Consider the following 21,971-nt stretch of genomic DNA (forward strand, 5'->3'; position numbering starts at 1 on the left):
GTCACTACCATAAGGTCATTAGTTGACATATTTCTTGTAGTGACCTTTGGTTTTTGCGGAAAGCACTAGACGTAGATTAAGTAGCACCACCCAACTCTCCTTGACCGTGGACACGGTTATTCGAATAATTTGACACTCTCCAGAGGTTGTACCCTGTACCCACGAGATCCAGGAAACTTCTGTGTCATCCCCGACTCGTGGTATACAACATACCCGAGGTAAGTACCCGATAAATGCCTTTCCCCTGATGACACTAGACAAAGAGTCCACTCGATTGGTACCTAGCCCACATGATGTACGTCTTACGAGCACCAACTCTAGATCGTATCATCCATGCAGGGACCAACGGTGTGTGTGGAACACATAAAAATGGCTTACTTGCCCTACCTGGCACGACCCGTCACAAGAGTGACCATATCACTACCGCCACTAGTAATAAGGGCTCCTTGCTAGCATGACCAGAGTGCTGAACACAGTCCCATCCCATAAAGGGGTATCATGGTCGCACAAATCTTAAATCTAATCCCAATTCCAAAACCACTCACACAAAACCTTTCCGGTACAACACTTATTTCTCAAGTGGTCATCCATCTCAACATCTTCCCCCTCGGGCATTAGCGGCACCCGACGGGGTTTTCGTACAACTTTTGTAATCACCTTAGTGTTACCATCATCATGCATATGCTCTTCCTATGCGTAGCACTACTATCTAATTGTCAACTTTTTATCAGCGTGACCCTCATAGGTGGTAAGTCATGCTCAAATGCAAGTGCTCCAGAGGAGCAATCGGTAACACCATACCGGGGTGTACAGATTAATCCTGACTACATGCATCAAAATAAAGTATTAAACATGGAATGCATAAAACATTTTCTCATACATGGTCAAAGGGTTGCTTGCCTTGATCAACTAGGTATCCGAGGTCTTCGAGGTCTTCAGGTCCAAATACTTAAACTAGGTCTTAAAATAAACGTGCGCACAAAAGTTGTTATAGATATTTTTACAACAACACTATTAAATACTACATAATTTTACTAGAATTATGGTGGGAAAATATTTGAGTTTGGATAAATATTTAATCATATGGATTTATTTGAAAAATAGGAATAAAAATAAAAGGGAAAAATAGAGCTCACTGGCCTCGCTGGGCAGGCCCAGCTGGCCAACTAGCCAGCGAGCCCAGGTGCGTGCGCCGTCATGTATAAACCTCATGCACGTGGTCCTGTGGCCAGTGACTGCGGGGAGGGAGAGAGAGACGAGACGGCCACTGGCAGGTGGGGTCCCCCTTTCGGGGTCGTCTTCTACCTCAGGACGGAGAGGAGGGAGAGCTCACCGGCGGCAGCTCCGGGCTCTCGAGGTCCGGCGAGTGCGGGAACGGACTGTGGCTCCTCCGCCTACCTGATGATGGTCGAAGGAACGACATAGGTGGCCCTGTTGCCGGCGACGACGAAGCCGCGGTGGTGACCCTTCAGGAAGTTGTCAGAACCGATGCTACGGGCCCGGAAATGGACGGGGAAGTGGTGGAGAAGGTTCAGAAAGTCTCTGTGGTCACGGGGGAGAAGAAATGAGGTCGGGAGCGTACGTGTAGCCCGAGATCGATGGAGCTCCGACGCGGCGGCGCCTCGATCGGTCTTGAGTACGGGGGCTCTCTTAGCTCGAATGAGGCACGGGCGTGGTCGATTGATGGTATGAGGGAGAGTCTTGGGGTGCTGGAAGAGTTGGGGTGGCCTATTTATTGGCTAGCGGCGTGTCACCGAGTGGTGGAGCGCCGGTGGTTTTGCTGCGGCTGCAGGAGAGGGAGATAGGGCTCGAGCGCGATACTGTGGTTTGGGACTTTGCGGCATCTCTAGGAGGAGCGAGGGCAGCTCCTTGGCGTGTCAAGGTCGCGAGGTCCTTCTGGCCGGTTCGGCCGAGAGCGAGCACGCGTCGCCAGGGGTAGAGGAGAGGGGGGGGGGAAGAGGGGCCAATACTTCCCTGGATGCGGTCATTGGGGAGGTCAAAGAGGGGCAACAGGTGGAGGCGAGAAACGGCCAAATATGGTCCCCTCGGCCTTAGGTGCGCCCTATAGAGCGTCCAGATCGCAGTTTTGGCATGCCACGACATGTTGGCGCGCTCTGGCACGTCTTGGCCGTGTCTAGCGTGTCTGGGAGATGGGGTAGATGCTCTTTGGGCGATAGGAACCGGGGAGGATAAAGTTAGCCACAGAGAGAGGGTCAAAGTGGTTGAACCAGAGTTGGGCATCTCGTGTGCAGTTGAGGAGGGGCACATGCCACCTGTGACATGAATTTGGAATGAAGGGAGTGAGTGTGCTGGTTGCTAGATGATGTTTTACAAACCTTACACAAGGTGTTTGATGGTTGCTTGGGGTAGTGAAGTTCCTTCAAGTGCACTGAAAGTTAACAGGATTTGGTTTTAGGCATAATTAGGAGGCTCTACAAAATTTGAACTCCATTGGACAAGTTTGACAATGTAAAGTTGAAGATACCCTCAAATGGGCTCTTATGCATTTTTGGCATGATCGACTTACTTGAATTATTGAGCACTTGTGCAAATTTTGAGAGCAAATGGACAAACTTCACAAAGTAGAGGTGCTCCAATTTGATTCTAGACGGCCAAGGTTTCCAGATTATTTGGTGATTCAAAAATCCTTGGATATAGGTGAAACTTGGCATGATCACGAAATATAGCATGTGGGGCATGCTAGAATTTTCTCAGAATTTTTTGAGAATATTTTCTTTGGAAATATTTCAGAAGATCAAAACAGACAGAATTGGTTTTCAAATGTTTGCTCAAATATGTTGAGCATGATAAGAAGTTGAAATGTTATGTATGGAAATATATGTCCTGTGAGTATTCTCAAATTTTCTTAGATTTTTCTAAGGTTGAAAAATAATTTTTCACCCAGAAATACCATTTCTGGCCTTAGAAAGGGACATATAAATATAATAGAAAAATAACTTTAAAATTAGTTATTTGATGGTTTCTGAAGAGTTATTATCATATCAGAATAAAAATAGAATCTTTGGTTGATGGCACTCCTTGTATTCAAGGACTTACAGTGCAATCCCCAAAGCAAGGTTTTGATTTACCAAAATAACTAAAAGGGATTTAAAAAAAATATTTGGGGGAACTGATTTTTAAATGATCTACTTGCAAACACACAAACAACAATGACAAACAAGGCATACATGGCATGCACTCAAAAAGTGTTAATTTAAAACAATTATTCAAAGAGAGGCAAAGTGAGGTGAAAACAGGGTGTGATAGCCTCCTGCTATGTTGATTTTATTCCCCGGAGTTGAACTTGGGGGGTTTCTTGAGCACATCATTACCATTCAGATTTCTTAGTATCTTAGGACGGAGGATGTTCGAAATTGCTTCAAGACTAGTAGTGGCGAGAGGAGTCTGGGTTCCCTAGTACTGGCCTAGATAGGTCCGGATGTATCGCCATACTTAGTATCGTTGTGATTACGAGGGTCTGAGATAGATGAGGTTCTGAGATTATGGTTATGTGTTGACGGATGTGATGCGTTGGACTGGTTAGATGCTAGGAGTTGAGTGGTGAATTTCTCCGTGTATCTGTGGACCCGATTGCATGACCAGAAATTTCGAAAGTTCTTTGGTGGGAATTCCATTAGTAACTTAGGAATTATTTCATCAGATGTATGTTGAGAATATACATTTGTTCCAAGCAATTGTAGCTCATCCTTGACGATTGCAAGTGGCTTTTCAATCAGATGTTGTCGACAATTATTTTGAGGAAGCATTCTTACTAATTATAGTTTGAGTGCATTTGCTAAGAATTATGTTCAGATATTTATGTTCATTGATTCAGCTTCATCTTGAAATTTTCATCTCCGGTCTAATGTTTATGTCCATCTCCAGGATGGCTCCACCAACTCGCCAAAATCAGGGTCGTGAGGGTGATAAGTCAAACCCTCCATCACCCCCTCCACCTCCTCCTCATGAGGCATGGCAAGCTATGATAGCGGCAACCAATGCAAACACTCAGATGTTGCTCCAGTTGTTGCAAGAGAGGAACCAAGGGCACCAGGGTAATTTCAACAATGGTGGTCAGCAGTTTGCATCCCTGAATCAATTCCTAGCAAACCAGTCGAAGTCCTTCACCTCCTGTGACCGGTCATTCGATGCAGATGACTGGATCCTTGACATGAACAAGCACTTTCAGTGCAGTAATGTCAGACCAGAGGACTTTGTCAATTTGCAACATTCCATCTCAAGGGGCAGGCAGCAGAATGATGGCAGAAATTGAAAGATTCCAAAGGCGACAGGGTGATCATCTGGGACGATTTCTACAGGGATTTCAGGGATCACTATATTGCAGCAAGTTTTGTGGAAGAAATGCGTGAGATATTTAGGCGCTTGAAGCAAGGGAGTTTGTTTGTGTACAACTACAATGTAGAGTTCCAGGAGCGGGCTGGTTATGCTAAACAAGACATTCCAAATCAAAAGAGCAAGATTTATCACTTTTCTCGTGGTCTGAAGGAATACTTGCAGCTGGCCCTTGCCTTGCACGATACCACTGAGTTCGACCAATTCTATAATTTGGCTCTGAGGGCTGACTCGGCCTTGCTCAAAGTTGAGAACTCAAGGAAGCGTTTCAGAGACTCCTGTTCCTCTTCCTGAACTCAGATTGTTCCAAAGCAACAAAAATACTGGGTTTCTCCTTCTCCTCGGCAGCCTCAGCAGTTCAACCAGTCTGGTGGTCGTGGGCCTTCCCACCCACCCAACCCAGCTTTCAAGCAGAAGTTTCAACAACAGAAGCAAGGGAATCGTCAAGTGCAATTCCTTCCGTTGTTAGAGGTGACTCGTTACAAGTGTGGTCAGAAGGGTCATTACTCTAACAAGTGCAGCAACCAGCGGCGTCTTCCGCCTCCTCCTACAATCATTCCTCCAAACAATGCAATGGTGAAGTTTAACCCTAGATCAGCAAGGGTAAACATGGTGAACGCAACTATAGAAGAGAACTCCTCAGATGTGATCATGGGTAATCTCTTGGTTAATTCTATTCCTGCATGAGTTTTATTTGATTCTGGCGCATCTCATTCGTTCATGTCTAGACCGTTTGCATGGGAGCATGATTTCCTTTCAAAATCTTTAGAGAAACCTTTCCGTGTGGTTTCTCGGGGTATGTTGATGAGTTCAAATGTGGTCATTCCGGAGGTCTCTATCAAGATGGGAAACTATTCTTTTCTGGCTTCTCCAATTGTCCTTAGTAAATCGGATATTGATCTGATCCTTGGCATGGATTTTCTCGCAATGAACAAGGCATTTATTGGTTATGAAGGAAAATAGGTCAAGTTGACACATCATTCGGAGGACGTGATCATTTTCGCTGCTTGCGATGACACGATCCGCCTCTTTTCCCTCAATGAGAAGGGTGAAATCTCTCCCATTTCTCAAGTTCAAGTGGTCTGTGGGTATGAAGATGTCTTTCTAGAAGAATTGCCAAGAATGCCTCCGCACCGGCCAATTGAGTTTGTAATTGAACTTGAGCATGGAACTGAACCGGTCTGCAAACCTCTGTATAAACTTGGTCCCGAAGAGCTGCAAGAGTTGAAGAAGCAGCTTGATGAGCAAGGACGTTTGGGTCTGATCAGACCAAGTTCTTCTCCTTAGGGTTGTAGTGTTCTGTTTGTCAAGAAGAAGGATGGCACGGACCGACTATGTATCGATTACTGTCCATTGAATAAGAAGACAATCAGGAACAAGAATCCACTTCCCAAAATCAATGAATTGTTCGAGCAATTGAAAGGGGCCAAGATTTTCTCTAAGCTTGATCTCCGGATGGGCTATCATCAGATTCGCATCCGCGAAGAGGATATACCTAAGGCTGCCTTCAGGACAAGCTTTGCCTCTTATGGGTACATAGTGATGTCTTTTTGTCTTGCCAATGCTTCTCTGACTTTCTCTCGGATGATGAATTATATCTTCTCGCCCTTCAAAAAATAATTTGTCTTGGTGTATCTTGATGACACTCTAGTCTTTTCGGAAATAGAGGAAGAGCATGAAGAACATCTCCGACTTGTGCTTGATAAGCTAAGAGAGCATAAGTTCTATGATAAGTTTTCCAAATGTGAATTCCTGTTGAAGGAATTTGTGTACCTTGGGCACATCATCTCTACCGAGGGCATCAAAGTTGATCCTACAAAGGTGCAGGCAATTGTTGAGTGGGAGCCTCCTCAGAATGTGAAGCAGCTTTGAAGCTTTCTCGGGCTTGCAAGCTATTGCAGAAGGTTCATTGAGAACTTCTCCACGATTGTTAAGCCTCTGTCCAACCTTCTTCTGAAGAGTGTGAAGTATGTGTGGTTTCCAGAGTGTCAACTGGATTTCGATACACTTAAAGAGAAGCTCATCTCAACTCTAGTCTTGACTCTTCCTGATGATTCCAAGCCTTATCAAGTATTATGTGATGCCTCTCTCCAAGATCTGGGTATATTTCTGATGCAAGAGAATAAAGTGGTAGCTTATACCTCGAGGCAGTTGAAGCCAAGTGAGAAGAACTACCTCACTCATGACATTGAGTTGGCGGCAGTGGTCCATGCTTTGATGACTTGGAGGCACCTCTTGTTGGGAAGACAAGTTGAGTTCTACACCGATCACAAGAGTCTCAAATACATATTCACCCAACGTAGTCTCAATCTTTAGAAAACTCATTGGGTGGAAATGATCCAAGATTATAATCCAAGCATCGAATTTACTCCGGGTAAAGCAAATGTCATTGCAGATGCTTTGAGTAGAAAGGCTTACTGCAACAGTCTCATCGTGAAGCCTCTCCAGCCGGATCTTTGTGAATCTTCTAGGAAGCTCAACCTTCAGATAGTACCTCAAGGATTTCTTGCTAATCTCCAGATTTCTCCTACCTTGGAATACCAAGTCTACCAAAGCTCAACTTCTTGATGCTATGGTGAAGAAAATGAAGATTGGCTTGGCAAAAGCATTCTGAAATATAAGTTCTTCCGTGTTAATGATAGTGATACCTTGTTCTTCGAGGACTGCTTTGTCGTTCCAAAAGGAGAGCTCAGGAAAGTTATCATGGATGAAGCCCATAATTCCCTCCTCTCGATACATCCAGGAAGCTCCAAAATGTATCAACATCTGAAGCAGACCTTCTGGTGGACTCGCATTAAATGTGAAATTGCACAGTTCGTGAACGAGTGTGATGTGTGTCGTAAAGTGAAGGCGGAGCATCAACGTCCAGCAGGACTCCTTCATCTTTTGCCCAGACCCGAGTGGAAATTCGACCATGTGGGAATCGATGTTGTTACTTGGTTTCTGAAGTCCAAGAGAGGCAATGATGCCATCTTTGTCGTCATCGACAAGTTGACCAAAATTGCTCAATTCATCCCGGTCAAAGAATCTATCTCGGCAGCTCATCTTGCAGAGTTGTATACATCAAGTATAGTCTCTTTGCACGGTGTTCATATGCTCATTTCTTTAGATCGTGGAAGCATCTTTACTTCCAAGTTATGGTATTTCTTTCAGACTACGATGGGTACTAAAATCGGTTTCAGTACAGCTTTCCATCCTCAGACAAGGGGTCAGGTTGAGAGAGTCAATCAAATCCTTGAAGATATGCTCAGAGCCCGTATGATTTATTTTGGCATGAACTGGGAAGATTCCCTAACGTTTGCCGAGTTCTGATACAACAATAACTTTCAAGCAAGCTCAGGAAAGGCTCCATTCGAGATTCTATATGGCACGAAGTGTCGTACCCCGCTCAATTCGTCTCGTACTAGTAAGCGCGAGATTCTTGGAAATGACATGATTGCGGAAGCAGAAGAAATGTGTTGTGTCATTCGGGACAATCTCAAAGCAGCTTAGTCCTGTCAGAAGAGCTACTATGATAGCAAGCATCGTGACATGACTTTTCAGCTCGATGATTTTGTGTATCTCAAAGTGTTTCCCAAGAAGGGCACTCAGCGCTTCGGCATCAAAGGAAAGCTTGCTCCTGACTTTGTTGGATCGTTCAGAGTTGTTGGCAAGAGAGGTGATCTTGCATATCAGTTAGAGCTTCCATCCAACTTCTCCAATGTGCATGATGTATTTCACGTCTCTCAGCTCCGGAGATGCTTCAAGAATCCCGAGCGCACGGTTGATCTCCAAGATATTGAACTCCAGCCAGAGCTATCCTACCATGAGCATCCTGTAGCAATTGTTGAAGAGACTGAGCACAAGACCCGCAACTAGTCGATTAAGTCCCTGAAATTTCAATGGTCACATCATTCCGACAAAGAATCCACTTGGCGATGCGAGGACCACCTCCATTCTGAATTCGTCGAGTTCTTCCACTCATAGATCTCGGGTCGAGATCCTCTTATAGTGTTGGAGAGTTGTAAGAGCCCGAATGCAATTCCTTTCCCCTCTTGTAATATCTTTCCTTGTATGGAAACCTTCCTCTGTTGGCAGGTTGGATTTGAATAAAGAGTTTAAGTTGGTGTCTTAATTTTATGTTGCATCATGGCATCATGCATATCATCACTTCTTTTGTTCTTGTCTTTTGTTGTTTGTGTTACACCTTGGTATGAAATGAGAGTGCATGTGTGGATGTGCCTTGGTGTTTGCAATATGATTGGGTGCAACAAGATCCACCTCAAAACCCCTTGTTGCACCATAGTTTCAAAATTCCCTCCTTTCCAATTATATTAGAGGCAGATTTCTAAGTTGCTGTTTTGCCCCATAAAAATGTTCCTCCCCTTATAAAATCTTCTTATGAAGGTGGAATGCACCCCTCTGGTTTGGGGTTATTTTTTCCTTTTGGTTTTTATTTTAAAACAGTTACTTATTTTAATAAAAGTTTTTTATTTTTACTCTTCTAAAAATACCGAGTTTATATTTATAAATTGGTGCAAGATTTTAGAAGCCCAAATATAATTTTATCTTCTTATGAAGCCGTGTGAATTAATCAACGAGTCTGTTGTTTTTTATTTGCAAAACCTTTTAAACGCAGAGAGAGATAGAGTGGCCGACCCAGGTCCACCAGCGCGTCACTTCTTCCTCCTTTCGACATCAGCCGTTGTACGAACCCCAGATCCACCACCGATCCCACCTTGCCCTCGATCAGACGGCCAGTAGAGCCCCCCCCCTCCGACCTACTTAGCCATGCCCTGCGCCTAGGGTTCCTTCTTGGCCATTCTTCCTCCTCCTCTACCCCTAGCGTCATCGGGGCGAGCTCTCGAGCACCACCATCATCACCATGGCCGCCTCTTGCTCAAGCTCGTCGCCGGTGTAGGGGTCACCTCCTTATTCCCCAGTTGCACCCGCAGGACGCGGACCCCAAGAGGGATCCATTCCCATGGAGATCAGGCGCCAGGAACTGCTACCATGACGTCCACGATGACCGAATCTTCTTCTTCTCCGGCGAGCTTCCTCCTTCGTAAGAAGATCGTCGACGTGTCGTTCCTCCCCTTCGTCAAAGCACCTCTTCTCCACCCTTGGGTGAGAAACGCCCGGCTCCCCTTACCTCTCTCCCTATAGCCTTGTCGTCTCACGTAGCGCGTCGCGTCATTTCTGTGTTAGTTTCAGCAACAGCATCCCCTCTCAGTAGCAGCAGTAGTGCATGCGTAGCGCGCAGGTGCCTTGCGCGCAAGCTAGCAATTCCCCGTGTAGTGCCCCACATAGCGTGCGGCCGTAGAGGTTCTACACCGACAAGGGATCGCCGCTGGTGTTTCTCTGCTCTAGCACAGGAAGGCGCCCATTTTAATTAGACATCTGGGGTGGATCCCCACATAGAGAAGACTGGCCCTCCTAGCCCGACTGTTCGAGCGCGACGTAGAGACCTTGCGGTCTTGGGTTCGAAACCCAGCGCCCCCTTTTAAAATCTATGGTTTTTCGTTGATGTAATGCTAGCTTTGATGTGTTACCTCGTTTGTTTCATTTGTTCTAGCAGTAGTCATAGGCCACCACAGTGGCAACATAATCACGCGCCTGTGGTCTCGGGTTTGAGTCCACCTTCCGCCCCTTTTATTTCTGTATTATTTGTTCCCTTGTGTTAGTATGGCAGGAGAGGCATATGTAGTATGCCTCCCCTGTTGGTGCAGCTACATCAGAGTGGCCCGATGGTGGGGGTTGTGCCCTACACCAGGGAGGTGGTGGGTTCGACCCCCTCTCCCTCTTTTATATTTTCTGTGTTAGTCCAATGTGTTGTAGCAGTTCCACCGACAGTGGGCCATAGGGCCCACATGCCATGCACTAGGGGGCCTTGGTGCCTATGACCACTGCCCCCCCTGTCAATTAGGTTTGTATTATTTTTTTATTATGTTTGTGTGTTAATTCCATCTTTGGAATAATTCCAGAAATGGAATATGCCAAATTTGGCATATACCAAATCATGCATGATTTGACTTCTGGGTGGTGTTGGATTCTTTGCAAATTTTCTTTTCTATTTTGTAGTAATTTTATTCATGCAAGTATATAGCTGTGATATAAGGAATTGGGGTAGTACATCCCAAGGAATCCAATCGTGTCATTGGATTTCACATTGGAGCAAGTTTGTGAAAATGTCATTTTGTGATGAGGTTTCATTTTGTCATTTTTGTAGTATTATTTATGTGCGTGCTTTGAAGTGTGTGTCATACATGCATCATATTTTCTGTCGCATTGTCACTTGCTGGTGTTTATTGGGTTATTTAGGTAGCAATGGGTGTGGGAAACGAGTTCGAGGAGTCCGGTGAGTTCATTCAGGAAGATCAGGAGCAGTTCCACTATGAAGATTTCATATGCAAGATGATCGTGACCTTGACATCGTTTATAGCTTTGTTATGCATAGTTGATTCGTTCCCATCGTTATTCTCCGCTGCCTACCACCTTATATATAGGCCATCAAACATTGCCATGAAACCTCTAACACTTCCCCTCCTAGCAAATATTATTTGGCTAAGTTAGGCTTGCTCAGCCATTTCATTAGCATTGCTAGTTGCACCTGCAAGCTGGTCCATATGATAACATGGCACTTATTGAATTGCTATTTAATTAACCCACCTATATACTTGGTAAGCGGCGGAAGGCCTAGCCTTTCGCCTGTTGATTTGTTCCGCTTTTGCCGACTTAGTTTCGGCTACTGGCGTTTTATTCCATAACTGAGCGCTCCTAACACGTTCGGGGTTGTTATGGGGACCCCCTTGGTAAATCGTTTAGCATTAAGGCTTCTCTTGCAAGACCCAACTTTGGTGTTAAATTTTCTAATAACTTAATAATTAAATCATACGGAATAGCTACCCCGAGGAGACTTAATCAACAACTTGGGCCACTGCTCCTCATGAGTGTCGGTCCAAACTAGAGCACTGTGCAGGGCCAACCCAAGTCAACTTGGGTGATTTCTATCAGGCCATGATAACACATAAGCATAGGGGATCAATTGAAGCTTTTCTGGATAAGTAAGAGTATCGAACCCAACGAGGAGCTAAAGGTAGACCAAATATTCCCTCAAGTTCTATCGACCACCGATACAACTCTACGCACGCTTCACGTTCGCTTTACCTAGAACAAGTATGGAACTAGAAGTACTTTGTAGGTGTGATAGGATACGTTTGCAAGATAATGAAGAACATGTAAATAAAAACTAGGGGCTACTAATATAAAGAACCAACGAAGTTGGTCTTAGTAGAGATCTTTTTGTCACAAGAAGGTTATTTGTCCCTAGGCAATTGATAACTACACCAGTAATCATTATTGCAATTTTATATGAGGGAGAGGCATAAGCTAACATACTTTATCTACTTGGATCATATGCACTTATGCCTGGAACTCTAGCAAGCATTCGAAACTACTAAAGATCATTAAGGTAAAACACAACCATAGCATTATAAGGTGTCAAGTCATCTTTACTCCCATATGCAACAACCCACCTACTCGGGTTTATGTTTCTTTCACTCAAGCAACCCACCATAGGAAAATCATGAACACATTGCAACACCCTACAGTGGGGATCCCTCACGCTTGCGCGACACGGAGAGCACCGTAGGACATCACTAATAATAAAAATGCAACTCAAACCAATCATGATCATCAATCAACCCATAGGATAAAACAGATCTACTCAAACATCATAGGATAGCCATACATCATTGGGAAATAATATATAGCATTGAGAACCATGTTTAAGTAGAGATTACAGTGTTGAGAAGAGGTGTTGAATTGCTGCAAAGAGGGGAAGAGAGTTGGTGATGACGGCGGCGAAGTTGTTGGTGTAGATCACCGTCACGATGATGGCCCCGACGGCATTCCGGTGCTACCGGGAGATAGGGAGAGAGACTCCCTCTATCTTGTTCTTCCTTGGCCTCCCCCTAGATGGGAGGAGGGTTTTCCCTCTGGTTCTTGTCCTTCATTGCGGTGGAGGGGCGAGAGCCCCTCCGAGATTGGATATGTCTCTCTGTTTCTTTCTGTTTCTCCGTTCCAGATTCTGGCCTTTCACCGTTTCTTATATTCCTGGAGAATCGTAACTTCTGATTGGGCTGAAATTTTAACACGATTTTTATTCGGAAATAAGATTTCTTGTGGTGGAAGAAGGGCACCAACCGCCTTACGGGGTGGCCACAAGCCTGCTTGGCGCGACCTACCCCCCAGGCCACGCCCATGTGGCTAGTAGCCCACTCGGGCACCGCCTTCTGTTGATTCCACTTCCCAAAATTCAAAAATATTCCAAAAAAATATTCGTTAGTTTTTATCCCGTTTGGATTTTGTTTGATATGGATTTTCAGCGAAACAAAAACATGCAACAAACAAGAATTGGCACTGGGCACTTGATAAATATGCTAGTCCCAAAAATAGTATAAAAAGTTGCGAGAAGTATATGAAAGTTCTAGAATATTGGCATGAAACAATCAAAAATTATAGATACGACGGAGACGTATCAACATCCCCAAGCTTAATTCCTGCTCGTCCTCGAGTAGGTAAATGACAAAAAAGATTATTTTTGATGTGGAATTCTACCTAGCATAATCTTGCTCATATAATCTAATCATGGCATTAATATTAATACACGAAGCAATAGTCTATCATTTGACATTAAGACAATAATACTTCAAGCATGCTAATAAAACAGTCATGTCTTCTCAAAATATCATGGATAAAAGAAAGTTATCCCTACAAAATCATATAGTCTGGCTATGCTCCATCTTCACCACACAAAGTATTAAACCATGCAAGACCTCAGTTGTAGCCAAACAATTGTTTCATACTTAAGTATTCTCAAACGTTTTCAACTTTCACACAATCCATGAGCGTGAGCCATGGATATAGCACTATAGGTGGAATAGAATATGGTGGTTGTGGAGAAGACAAAAAGAAGGAGATAGTCTCACATCAACTAGGCGTATCAACGGGCTATGGAGATGCCCATCAATAGATATCAATGTGAGTGAGTAGGGATTGCCATGCAACGGATGCACTAGGGCTATAAGTGTATGAAAGCTCAAAAGAAACTAAGTGGGTTTTGACCCAACTTGCTTGCTCACGAAGACCTAGGGCAATTTGAGGAAGCCCATCATTGGAATATGCAAGCCAAGTTCTATAATGAAAAATTCCCACTAGTATATGAAAGTAACACCATAGGAGACTCTCTATATGAAAAACATGGTGCTACTCTGAAGCACATGTGTGGTAAAGGATAGTAGCATTGCCCCTTCTCTCTTTTCTCTCTCTCTTTGGTGGGCTTCTTTGGCCTTTTTTTATTTGGGCTTCTTTGACCTCTTTTATTTTTCATAAAGTTCGGAGACTCATCCCAACTTGTGAGGGAATCATAGCTTCCATCATCCTTTCCTCACATGGGACAATGCTCTAATGATGATGATCATCACAATTTTATTTACTTACAACTCAAGAATTACAACTCGATACTAGAACAAAATATTACTCTATATGAATGCTTCCCGTGGAGTACCAGGATGTGCAATGATCTAGCATAGCAATGACATCAAAAACAGACAAGCCATGAAAATATCCTGCTAGCTATCTTAGGGCCAGTTCTTTTGGTAGCTTTTAGAATAAGCTGAAATAAGTTGTCCCCTACCCAGCTTATTCTAGAAGCCCAATCAAACATATTCTTTTAGAAGCCTACTAATTAAGACTTGATTACTAGGCTTCTAGAATAATATTTTTAGTTGGGCTTCTAGAATAAGCTGGGTAGGGGAAAGCTTATTCTAGAAGCCTAAAAAAGCTACCAAAAGAACTGGCCCTTACGATCATGCAAAGCAATATGACAATGATGGTGCGTGTCATAATAAATGAAACGTCGATGTTGCATGTAAATATATCCCAGAATGGCTATGGAAATGCCATAATAGGTAGGTATGGTGGTTGTTTTGAGGAAGAATATATGGTGGGTGTATTGCACCGGTGAAAGTTGCGTGGTACTAGAGAGGATAGCAATGGCGGAAGGATGAGAGTGCGTATAATCCATGGACTCAACATTAGTAATAAAGAACTCACATAGTTATTGGCAAAAATTATTAGTCATTAAAACAAGGTACTACACGCATGCTCCTAGGGGAAGGGTTGGTAGGAATTAGCCATCGCGCGATCCCGACATCCACACAAAGGAGGACAACCAATAAATAAATCATGCACCGACTTCTTCACATAACGGTTCACCATACGTGCATGCTACGGGAATCACAAACTTTAACACAAATATTTCTACCAATCCACAATTACTCACTAGCGTGACTCTAATATCACCATCTTTATATCGCAAAACTATTGCAAGGAATCAAACATATCATATTCAGTGATCGACAAGTTTTTTGTAGGGTTTTATGACTAACCATGTGAATGACCAACTCGTGTTAACTCCCTAAATAGATATAAGTGAAGCATGAAGGTTTAATTCTTTCTACAAAAGATATGCCCATGCTCCAACAAATATAAATGAAGCAAAAGAGCATTCTACGAATGGCGGTTTTCTATGTGTAGAGAAACAGGCAATCCAAACTTAAAATGATATAAGTGAAGCACATGAAGAATTCTATAAAGCCATACTCAAAAGATATAAGTGAGGTGCAAAGTGCCTTATATAAATCAACCAAGGACTTTCTCCTACCAGCATGGTGCATTATTAAAAGAAAAATAAAAAAGCACACGACGCTCCAAGATTTAAGCATGTCATGTGACGAATAAAAATATAGCTCCAAGTAAAAATATAGCTAGAAGAAAGAGGGGATGCCTTCCCGGGCATCCCGAAGCTTAGGTGCTTGGGAGTCCTTGAATATAACATTGGGGTGCCTCGGTCATCCCCAAGATTAGTCTCTTTCCACTCCTTATTCCTTCATCCATCGTGATCCCGCCGAAAACAAGAAAACTTCAATCACACAAAACTTAACAAAACACTCGTGAGATCCGTTACTAACAATAAAGCAAATTACAACTTTAAGTACTGTTGCCAACCAATTCATATATTTTTTAGATTGTATCTTCTATAATATAAATTTTCCATGGCTTATACCACCGATACAACCGATAGTTTCATCAAAACGAGCAAAAAAATGCATCAAAAATAGAATCTGTCAAAAAGAGGACATTTTGTAGTAATCTATACATTAACCATACTTTTGTAACTCTAAAAATTATGAAATAGTAGGTCGAAATAAATTTTTTGCATTGCAGTACTGTTTCATAATTTCAGAATCTTTTGACATTCCATTAAAGAAGGTAATTCACACACAACAGCCAAAGTTTCTGTTTTTACATTGCACACACCAAACATGCAATCTAATTATCCTAAAGGCAAATCTTGGCATATTATTTTTATAATACAATGGATTTATAAAAGAGGATAATTATTTTTGTTGAAAAGCTTCTGTAATTAAGATTCGCAAAGTTTCCATGGGCATGAACAAAGTTCAAGGAGCTCCCCCACTTCAACGGTGCTCATCCTTCTTACTTTCACTTCTCTTTTTGAAAAAGTTTTAGGTTCCCCTCTTTATTTTTTTTGATTTTACACTATATGAAAGCACAAAACATAACAAAATGACTCTCTAAAACTTCCGGGTTGTCTCCCTGGCAGCTTTTTCTTTAAAGCCATTAAGATAAGCATAAAGTTCTCAAGTAATGGATCCACCCGGATCCCAAGGTATATCAAAGCCAATTTTAATTAACAATGATTTGTAATTTTGTAGTGAGCAGAAAGTAACATATATCACACAACAATGAAGTCTAACTCCCTTCGTATGCATCGACATGTCATAAAAGAAAAATTAATGCAGACAAAGTGAAGGCCAATGCATAGTATAAAAAATTTCTTGCAATTTTATCGTATTGGAAACATAGAGAGGTGAAGATGTAGTTTCTTTCTCGTAATAATTGCAAGTAGGAGCAGTAAGAACATGCATATTATATCTGTCAAAATCATCATATGTAATAGTAAAAGGCAACCCATCTATATAATCCTTAATAAGTGCAAACTTCTCCAATATAGTGTAGTTGGGTGAATTCAAAAAGATAATAGGACTATCATGTGTGGGTGCAATAGCAACAATTTCAAGTTTAGCATAAGGAAGTATAGCAAGTTCATCTCCTTAAGCATCATTCATAGTGGCATCATGGTCACAAGCATAGCAATCATCAAGTTCATCAAAAAGGGATATTTCAAACGAATCCAAGGGATCATAGCAATTATCATAGCATTTATCCTTCGGTAAGCACGAAGGGAAATTAAACAATGTATGAGTTGAAGAGTCACTCTCATTAGAAGGTGGGCACGGATAGCTAATCCGCTCTTCCTCCTTTTGTTCCTCGCTCTCCTCCTCATCTTTTTCATCCAATGAGCTCACAGTGTCATCAATTTCTTCTTCCATAGATTACTCCAAAATATTAATCTCCTCTTGAACAGCGGAGGAGACCTCAATATATGGCTTAACATAAGCATTAGAAGCATAGTTTTCATTGCAATATTTAAGTATGGCAAAATTTTCAGATTTGTAAAGAATAGAATCATACTTTTCAATCAAAGAAGCAATTTCATAGGAACCCTTAAAAGCAACAAAGTCTTCAGTTTGCAAAATATCATAGTAATTATAAACACCCTTGGCATAAGATGATACGATTCCATTAACCTTAAACTCACATTGATAGGGAAGGTGTTTTTTAGGGTCTTCAGAACAACAAGTAAAATTATAATTTTTGCATAAATTCCAAGCATAGCATTGAAAATTATTCATATGATGCCATAAAAGTTTCCCTTTTTGAGATAAGCGGTGTCGCAAATAATAAGCATGCTTATTTAATGATTTGCCCTCAACTAGGCTAGTTGGGGTTTCAGCACGAGGACAATTGGATCGAAGATGACCCAAGTAATATTCTTCGGTGGTACGGAACACTAGTAGTTCCTCAACTTTTGGAGCAGAAAGTACATCTAATTGTTTTTGGTATTTTGCATTTCCTACCCATCTATAAAGATAGAAAACAAGCTAAACAGCAAATAAAATATACTTAGTGATAAAGCAAACAAGCTCACACGAGTATATTCACCCCACACTATTGCTCCCTGGCAAAGGCGCCAGAAAAAGGTCTTTATAACCCACAAATATAGGGGATCAATTGTAGACTTTCTGGATAACTAAGAGTGTCGAACCCAACAAGGAGCTAAAGGTAGAACAAATATTCCCTCAAGTTCTACCGACCACCGATACAACTCTACGCATGCTTAACATTCGCTTTACCTAGAACAAGTATTAAACTAGAAGTACTTTGTAGGTATAATAGGATAGGTTTGCAAGATAATGAAGAACACGTAAACAAAAACTAGGGTCTGCTAATATAAAGAAACAACTAAGTTGGCCTTAGTAGAGATCTTTTTGTCACAAGAAGGATATTTGTCCCTAGGGAATCGATAACTAGACCTGTAATCATTATTGCAATTTTATATGAGGGAGAGGCATAAGCTAACATACTTTCTCTACTTGGATCATATGCATTTATGATTGGAACTCTATCAAGCATACGCAACTACTAAAGATCATTAAGGTAAAACCCAACCATAACATTATAAGGTATCAAGTCCTCTTTACTTCCATATGCAACAACCCACCTACTCGGGTTTAGGCTTCTGTCCCTCAAGCAAACCACCATAGGAAAATCATGAACACATTGCAACATCCTACAACAGGGATCCCTCATGCTTGCACAACACGTAGAGCACCATAGGACAACACCAATAATAAAACATGCAACTCAAACCAATCATAATCATCAATCAACCCATAGGACAAAACAGATCTACTCAAACATCATAGGATAGGCATACATAATTGGGAAATAATTTATAGCGTTGAGCACCATGTTTAAGTAGAGTTTACATCGGTGAGAAGAGGTGTTCAACCGCTGCATAGAGGGGGAGATAGTTGGTGAAGACGGCGACGAAGTTGTTGGTGTAGATCGTCGTCACGATGATGGCCCAAGCGGCATTCGAGTGACACCGGGAGAGAGGGGGAGAGAGAGACCCCTCCTTCTTCTTATTCCTTGGCCTACCCTCTAGATGGGAGGAGGGTTTCCACATTGGTCCTTGGCCTTCATTGCGGCGGAGGGGCGAGAGGCCCTCCAAGATTGGATCTCTCTCTCTCTCTCTATTTCTTTCTATTTCCGCATTCCCAGATTCTGTCCTTTCACCATTTCCTATATTCGCGGAGATCTATAAATCCGATTGGGCTGAAATTTTAACACGATTTTTATCTAGAAATTAGCTTTGTCGATTGGCAAAAGAAAGTCACCAACTGCCTTACGGGGTGGCGACAAGCTTGCCTAGCGCGACCTACCCCCCCAGGTGCGCCCCTATGGCTTGTGGACCTCTCGGGCACCACCTTCTGTTGATTCCACCTCCCAAAATTCAAAAATATTCCAAAATAAAATCTCCGTAAGTTTTTATCCCGTTTGGACTTCATTTGATATGTATTTTCTGTGAAACACAAAACATGCAACAAACAGGAACTCACACCGGGCACTGGATCAATATGTTAGTCCCAAAAATAGTATAAAACGTTGCCAAAATTATATGTAAGTTGTAGAATATGGGAATGAAACAATCAAGAAGTATGGAAACGACAAAGATGTATCAGACCACCGTACGCTTAGCTTATACGACGTGTCCTGAGACTGAGATACACGGCTCTTATCGGGGTCGTCACCACGTCGGGTGGTCTTGCTGGAATTGTCTTACCTTAACGATATATCTAGTGCACTGGGAATCCGGTGAGACTTTGGGTCTTCTCAAAGTTGAGGTTTTCCACTAAGGAATCCCACGAGGTCGCTAGTTTCATGATCAACGATTTCTATGTGGCATGTGGTAATTTGTGATGGATTAGTTGGAGCAATCATGCAGGGTTAAATCTTTTGGAAAGCCGTACCCGCAGTTATGTAGCAATCATGGATACTTTGTTCACATCCGGTTCTAGATAACTTAAAGTAACTTAACTAAAACCTGCCAACTGTGTGCGTAATCGTGACTGTCTCCTTCAGAGTTCCTTCTCTCACCAAGAACATGGTGGGGTTATGAATGACGTAAGTAGGTGTTCAGGATCACTTAGTGATTATTCTTAGTTAACGATCGTCATGCGTAGACCACCATATCTTTAATTCTTGTTCAACGTAAGTTAGCCACCCTAATGCTTAGGTTGCTGCAAACTCAAACACATACCCCATCCTCACCTCATGACTTAGTTATATTCGATACCAAGGTCATGAGATTGCTATGTCCCTGTGGCTCACAGATTACTACAACCACCCACAGGTACAGGTGCCCTAGATATAGATGCTTCCGAGGATACCCAGTTGAAGTGGGAGATTGACTAGGACACTGGCATGTTGTACGTGACGTATCCCGAGGACTAGAGGCACTTGGCCGTTATCGTGGGCCTAGCAAGGCCGGATAGAATTAGCTTTTGTCGTTTATCTTGTGTGTAGATGGACCTTGTTTTTGTTCTATCTCCCACATGTATGACTGTGTGGATCTGTAATTTAACTTGTGGCGAGTGTAAGCCGAATCTTATTACTATTCCATCTATTACGTAATGCAATGCTTATCCTACTTGCAAAACGCTTAGATGCGACTCTTTACCCTTTTGAGGCCTCGCCCCCAAATAAGGAAAGTGTCACATCTTAGACGTTACAGAACGCCACCAAAGAAGCTTCGCGTCGAGGACGAGACCCTGATTCCTCACCAAGTTGCGCCCCCCGAAAGGTAGCACCTCCCACTGCCAGCCAGGCGGAGCCCAGTCCCAGACATGGCACCTCTTCAGGATGTCTCCGCCAAGTCGACGACGAGGATGCGGGTTGGGCATCGTCGACGTCGAGAACCAATTCCTATGAGAAGATTTTCTTATCATTTAATATTTTACTTTCTGGTTATCTTCTTGGAAATACGCAAACAATTTCTTTTTTCTCATAAAAACATTATAGAAAACATGTCCAAATTAGTACCGCATGCCAAATTAATACTAATATTTATTTGGACAACAAGCATCTCATTTTAATTTGGGCATCAAAACCATTTTTCTGACTCATTTTGACTCAGTCTTTCTATTTGAGAATTGCTATGTTGACTCGGTTTTCCTATTCACTATATAATTTCACAAATAATTTCCTAACAAGAACCCTAGCAAGCAGCTGTAGCAATGTCCTAGCAAGAACCTAGCAATCCAAGAAAACCCTAGCAAGAAAACGGGCGGAGGAGGCATCCGAATGTCTCACCAGCAAAGGAGATAGCTGACACACAGAGGAGATGGCCGGAGGAGAAGTAGAGGCCGGGGTCGGGGTAGGGGTCAGGGTCGGGGCCGGGGTCGAGGTCGCCGGGGCAGCAGAGTGGGTCGGAGTCGTGGTCGCCGGGCAACAGAGAATCACCGGGGGAAGGAGAGAGTCGCGAGGCGGGGTGACATTCGGTGGACCGGTGGCGGCGCAAGGTAGGAAGCAAGGAGGGAGAGAGTGATGGGCGCCCGCAGGGCAGATGATAACTCCACGAGAGCGCTAATTAGCAGTAGCGCGGGGGCGAGAAGGGCGCTACTGCTATGGTGCCTAGCAGCAACACTTTATTATGGGCATCGCTACTACTACAGTTGGCGTGGGTGGACTCGTTGGGTCCCACTTTGTAGCAACGCTTTATGCCAGCCAGCGCTGCTGCTAAGGTGCTTAGTAGTACCGCTGTATCTTGGCAGCACTACTACTATAGCTAGCGTCAGTGGACACGTTGGGCCCCACTTAGGAGTAGCGGTGTTTCTATTTCAAGTGCTACTGCTAAGGCATCACTTGTAGCACTATCCAAACCCAATAATACTGCTAATTAGGAGCAACGCCGCATATTTTCCAGTGCTACTACTGATGTTCTACCAATAAGCATTTCCCAAGTAGTGTGTCCCTGAAGGAGAGTTTCTCATGCATCTTCATGTTGGTGACAATGTTGGTGAAGGAAGAGACTATCGCGGCGTCGGAGGCCCGCGTGATCATGTTGCGCACGTGGCTAAAGCACTAGATGAACTTGCAGAGGGACTCGTCGGGACGTTGGTGCACGGCTCATAGGTCCTTGAGAGTGAGGTGGCGATAGCTCGTGCCCGTGAAGTTAGCAACAAACTTCTTGCACATGTTCTAACATGAAGAGATGCATACCTCATGGAGGTTCAAGAGCCATGCATGTGTTGCGTACTTGAGGGCCATGGGGAAACAGTTGGCCATGACCCGGTCATCCCTCTTCTTGGCCTGGATGTTGATGGTGTAAAGCAAGAGGGACTCCATGGAGTTTGCACTGCCTTTGTAGCGAGGAGGAAGCTCTGGCTTGAACTTGTTGGACCACACCGCGCGGCATAAATCGGGGGTGAGAGCCAGGTAGCCCCCGGTGGTGGGGATGCATCCATTGAGGGTCGTGCAGTTCTGGCGCCTGACATCGATGACATCCTGGAGATTGCAATCCTGGCGGTTGTGTGCACTTTTATGGCATGTGCGCGCGTCCACGTGCTCGTGGTGGGATGTTTGGC

This window comes from Hordeum vulgare, chromosome 4H, assembly GCF_904849725.1.
Source record: "Hordeum vulgare subsp. vulgare chromosome 4H, MorexV3_pseudomolecules_assembly, whole genome shotgun sequence".
Taxonomy (NCBI): Eukaryota; Viridiplantae; Streptophyta; class Magnoliopsida; order Poales; family Poaceae; genus Hordeum; species Hordeum vulgare.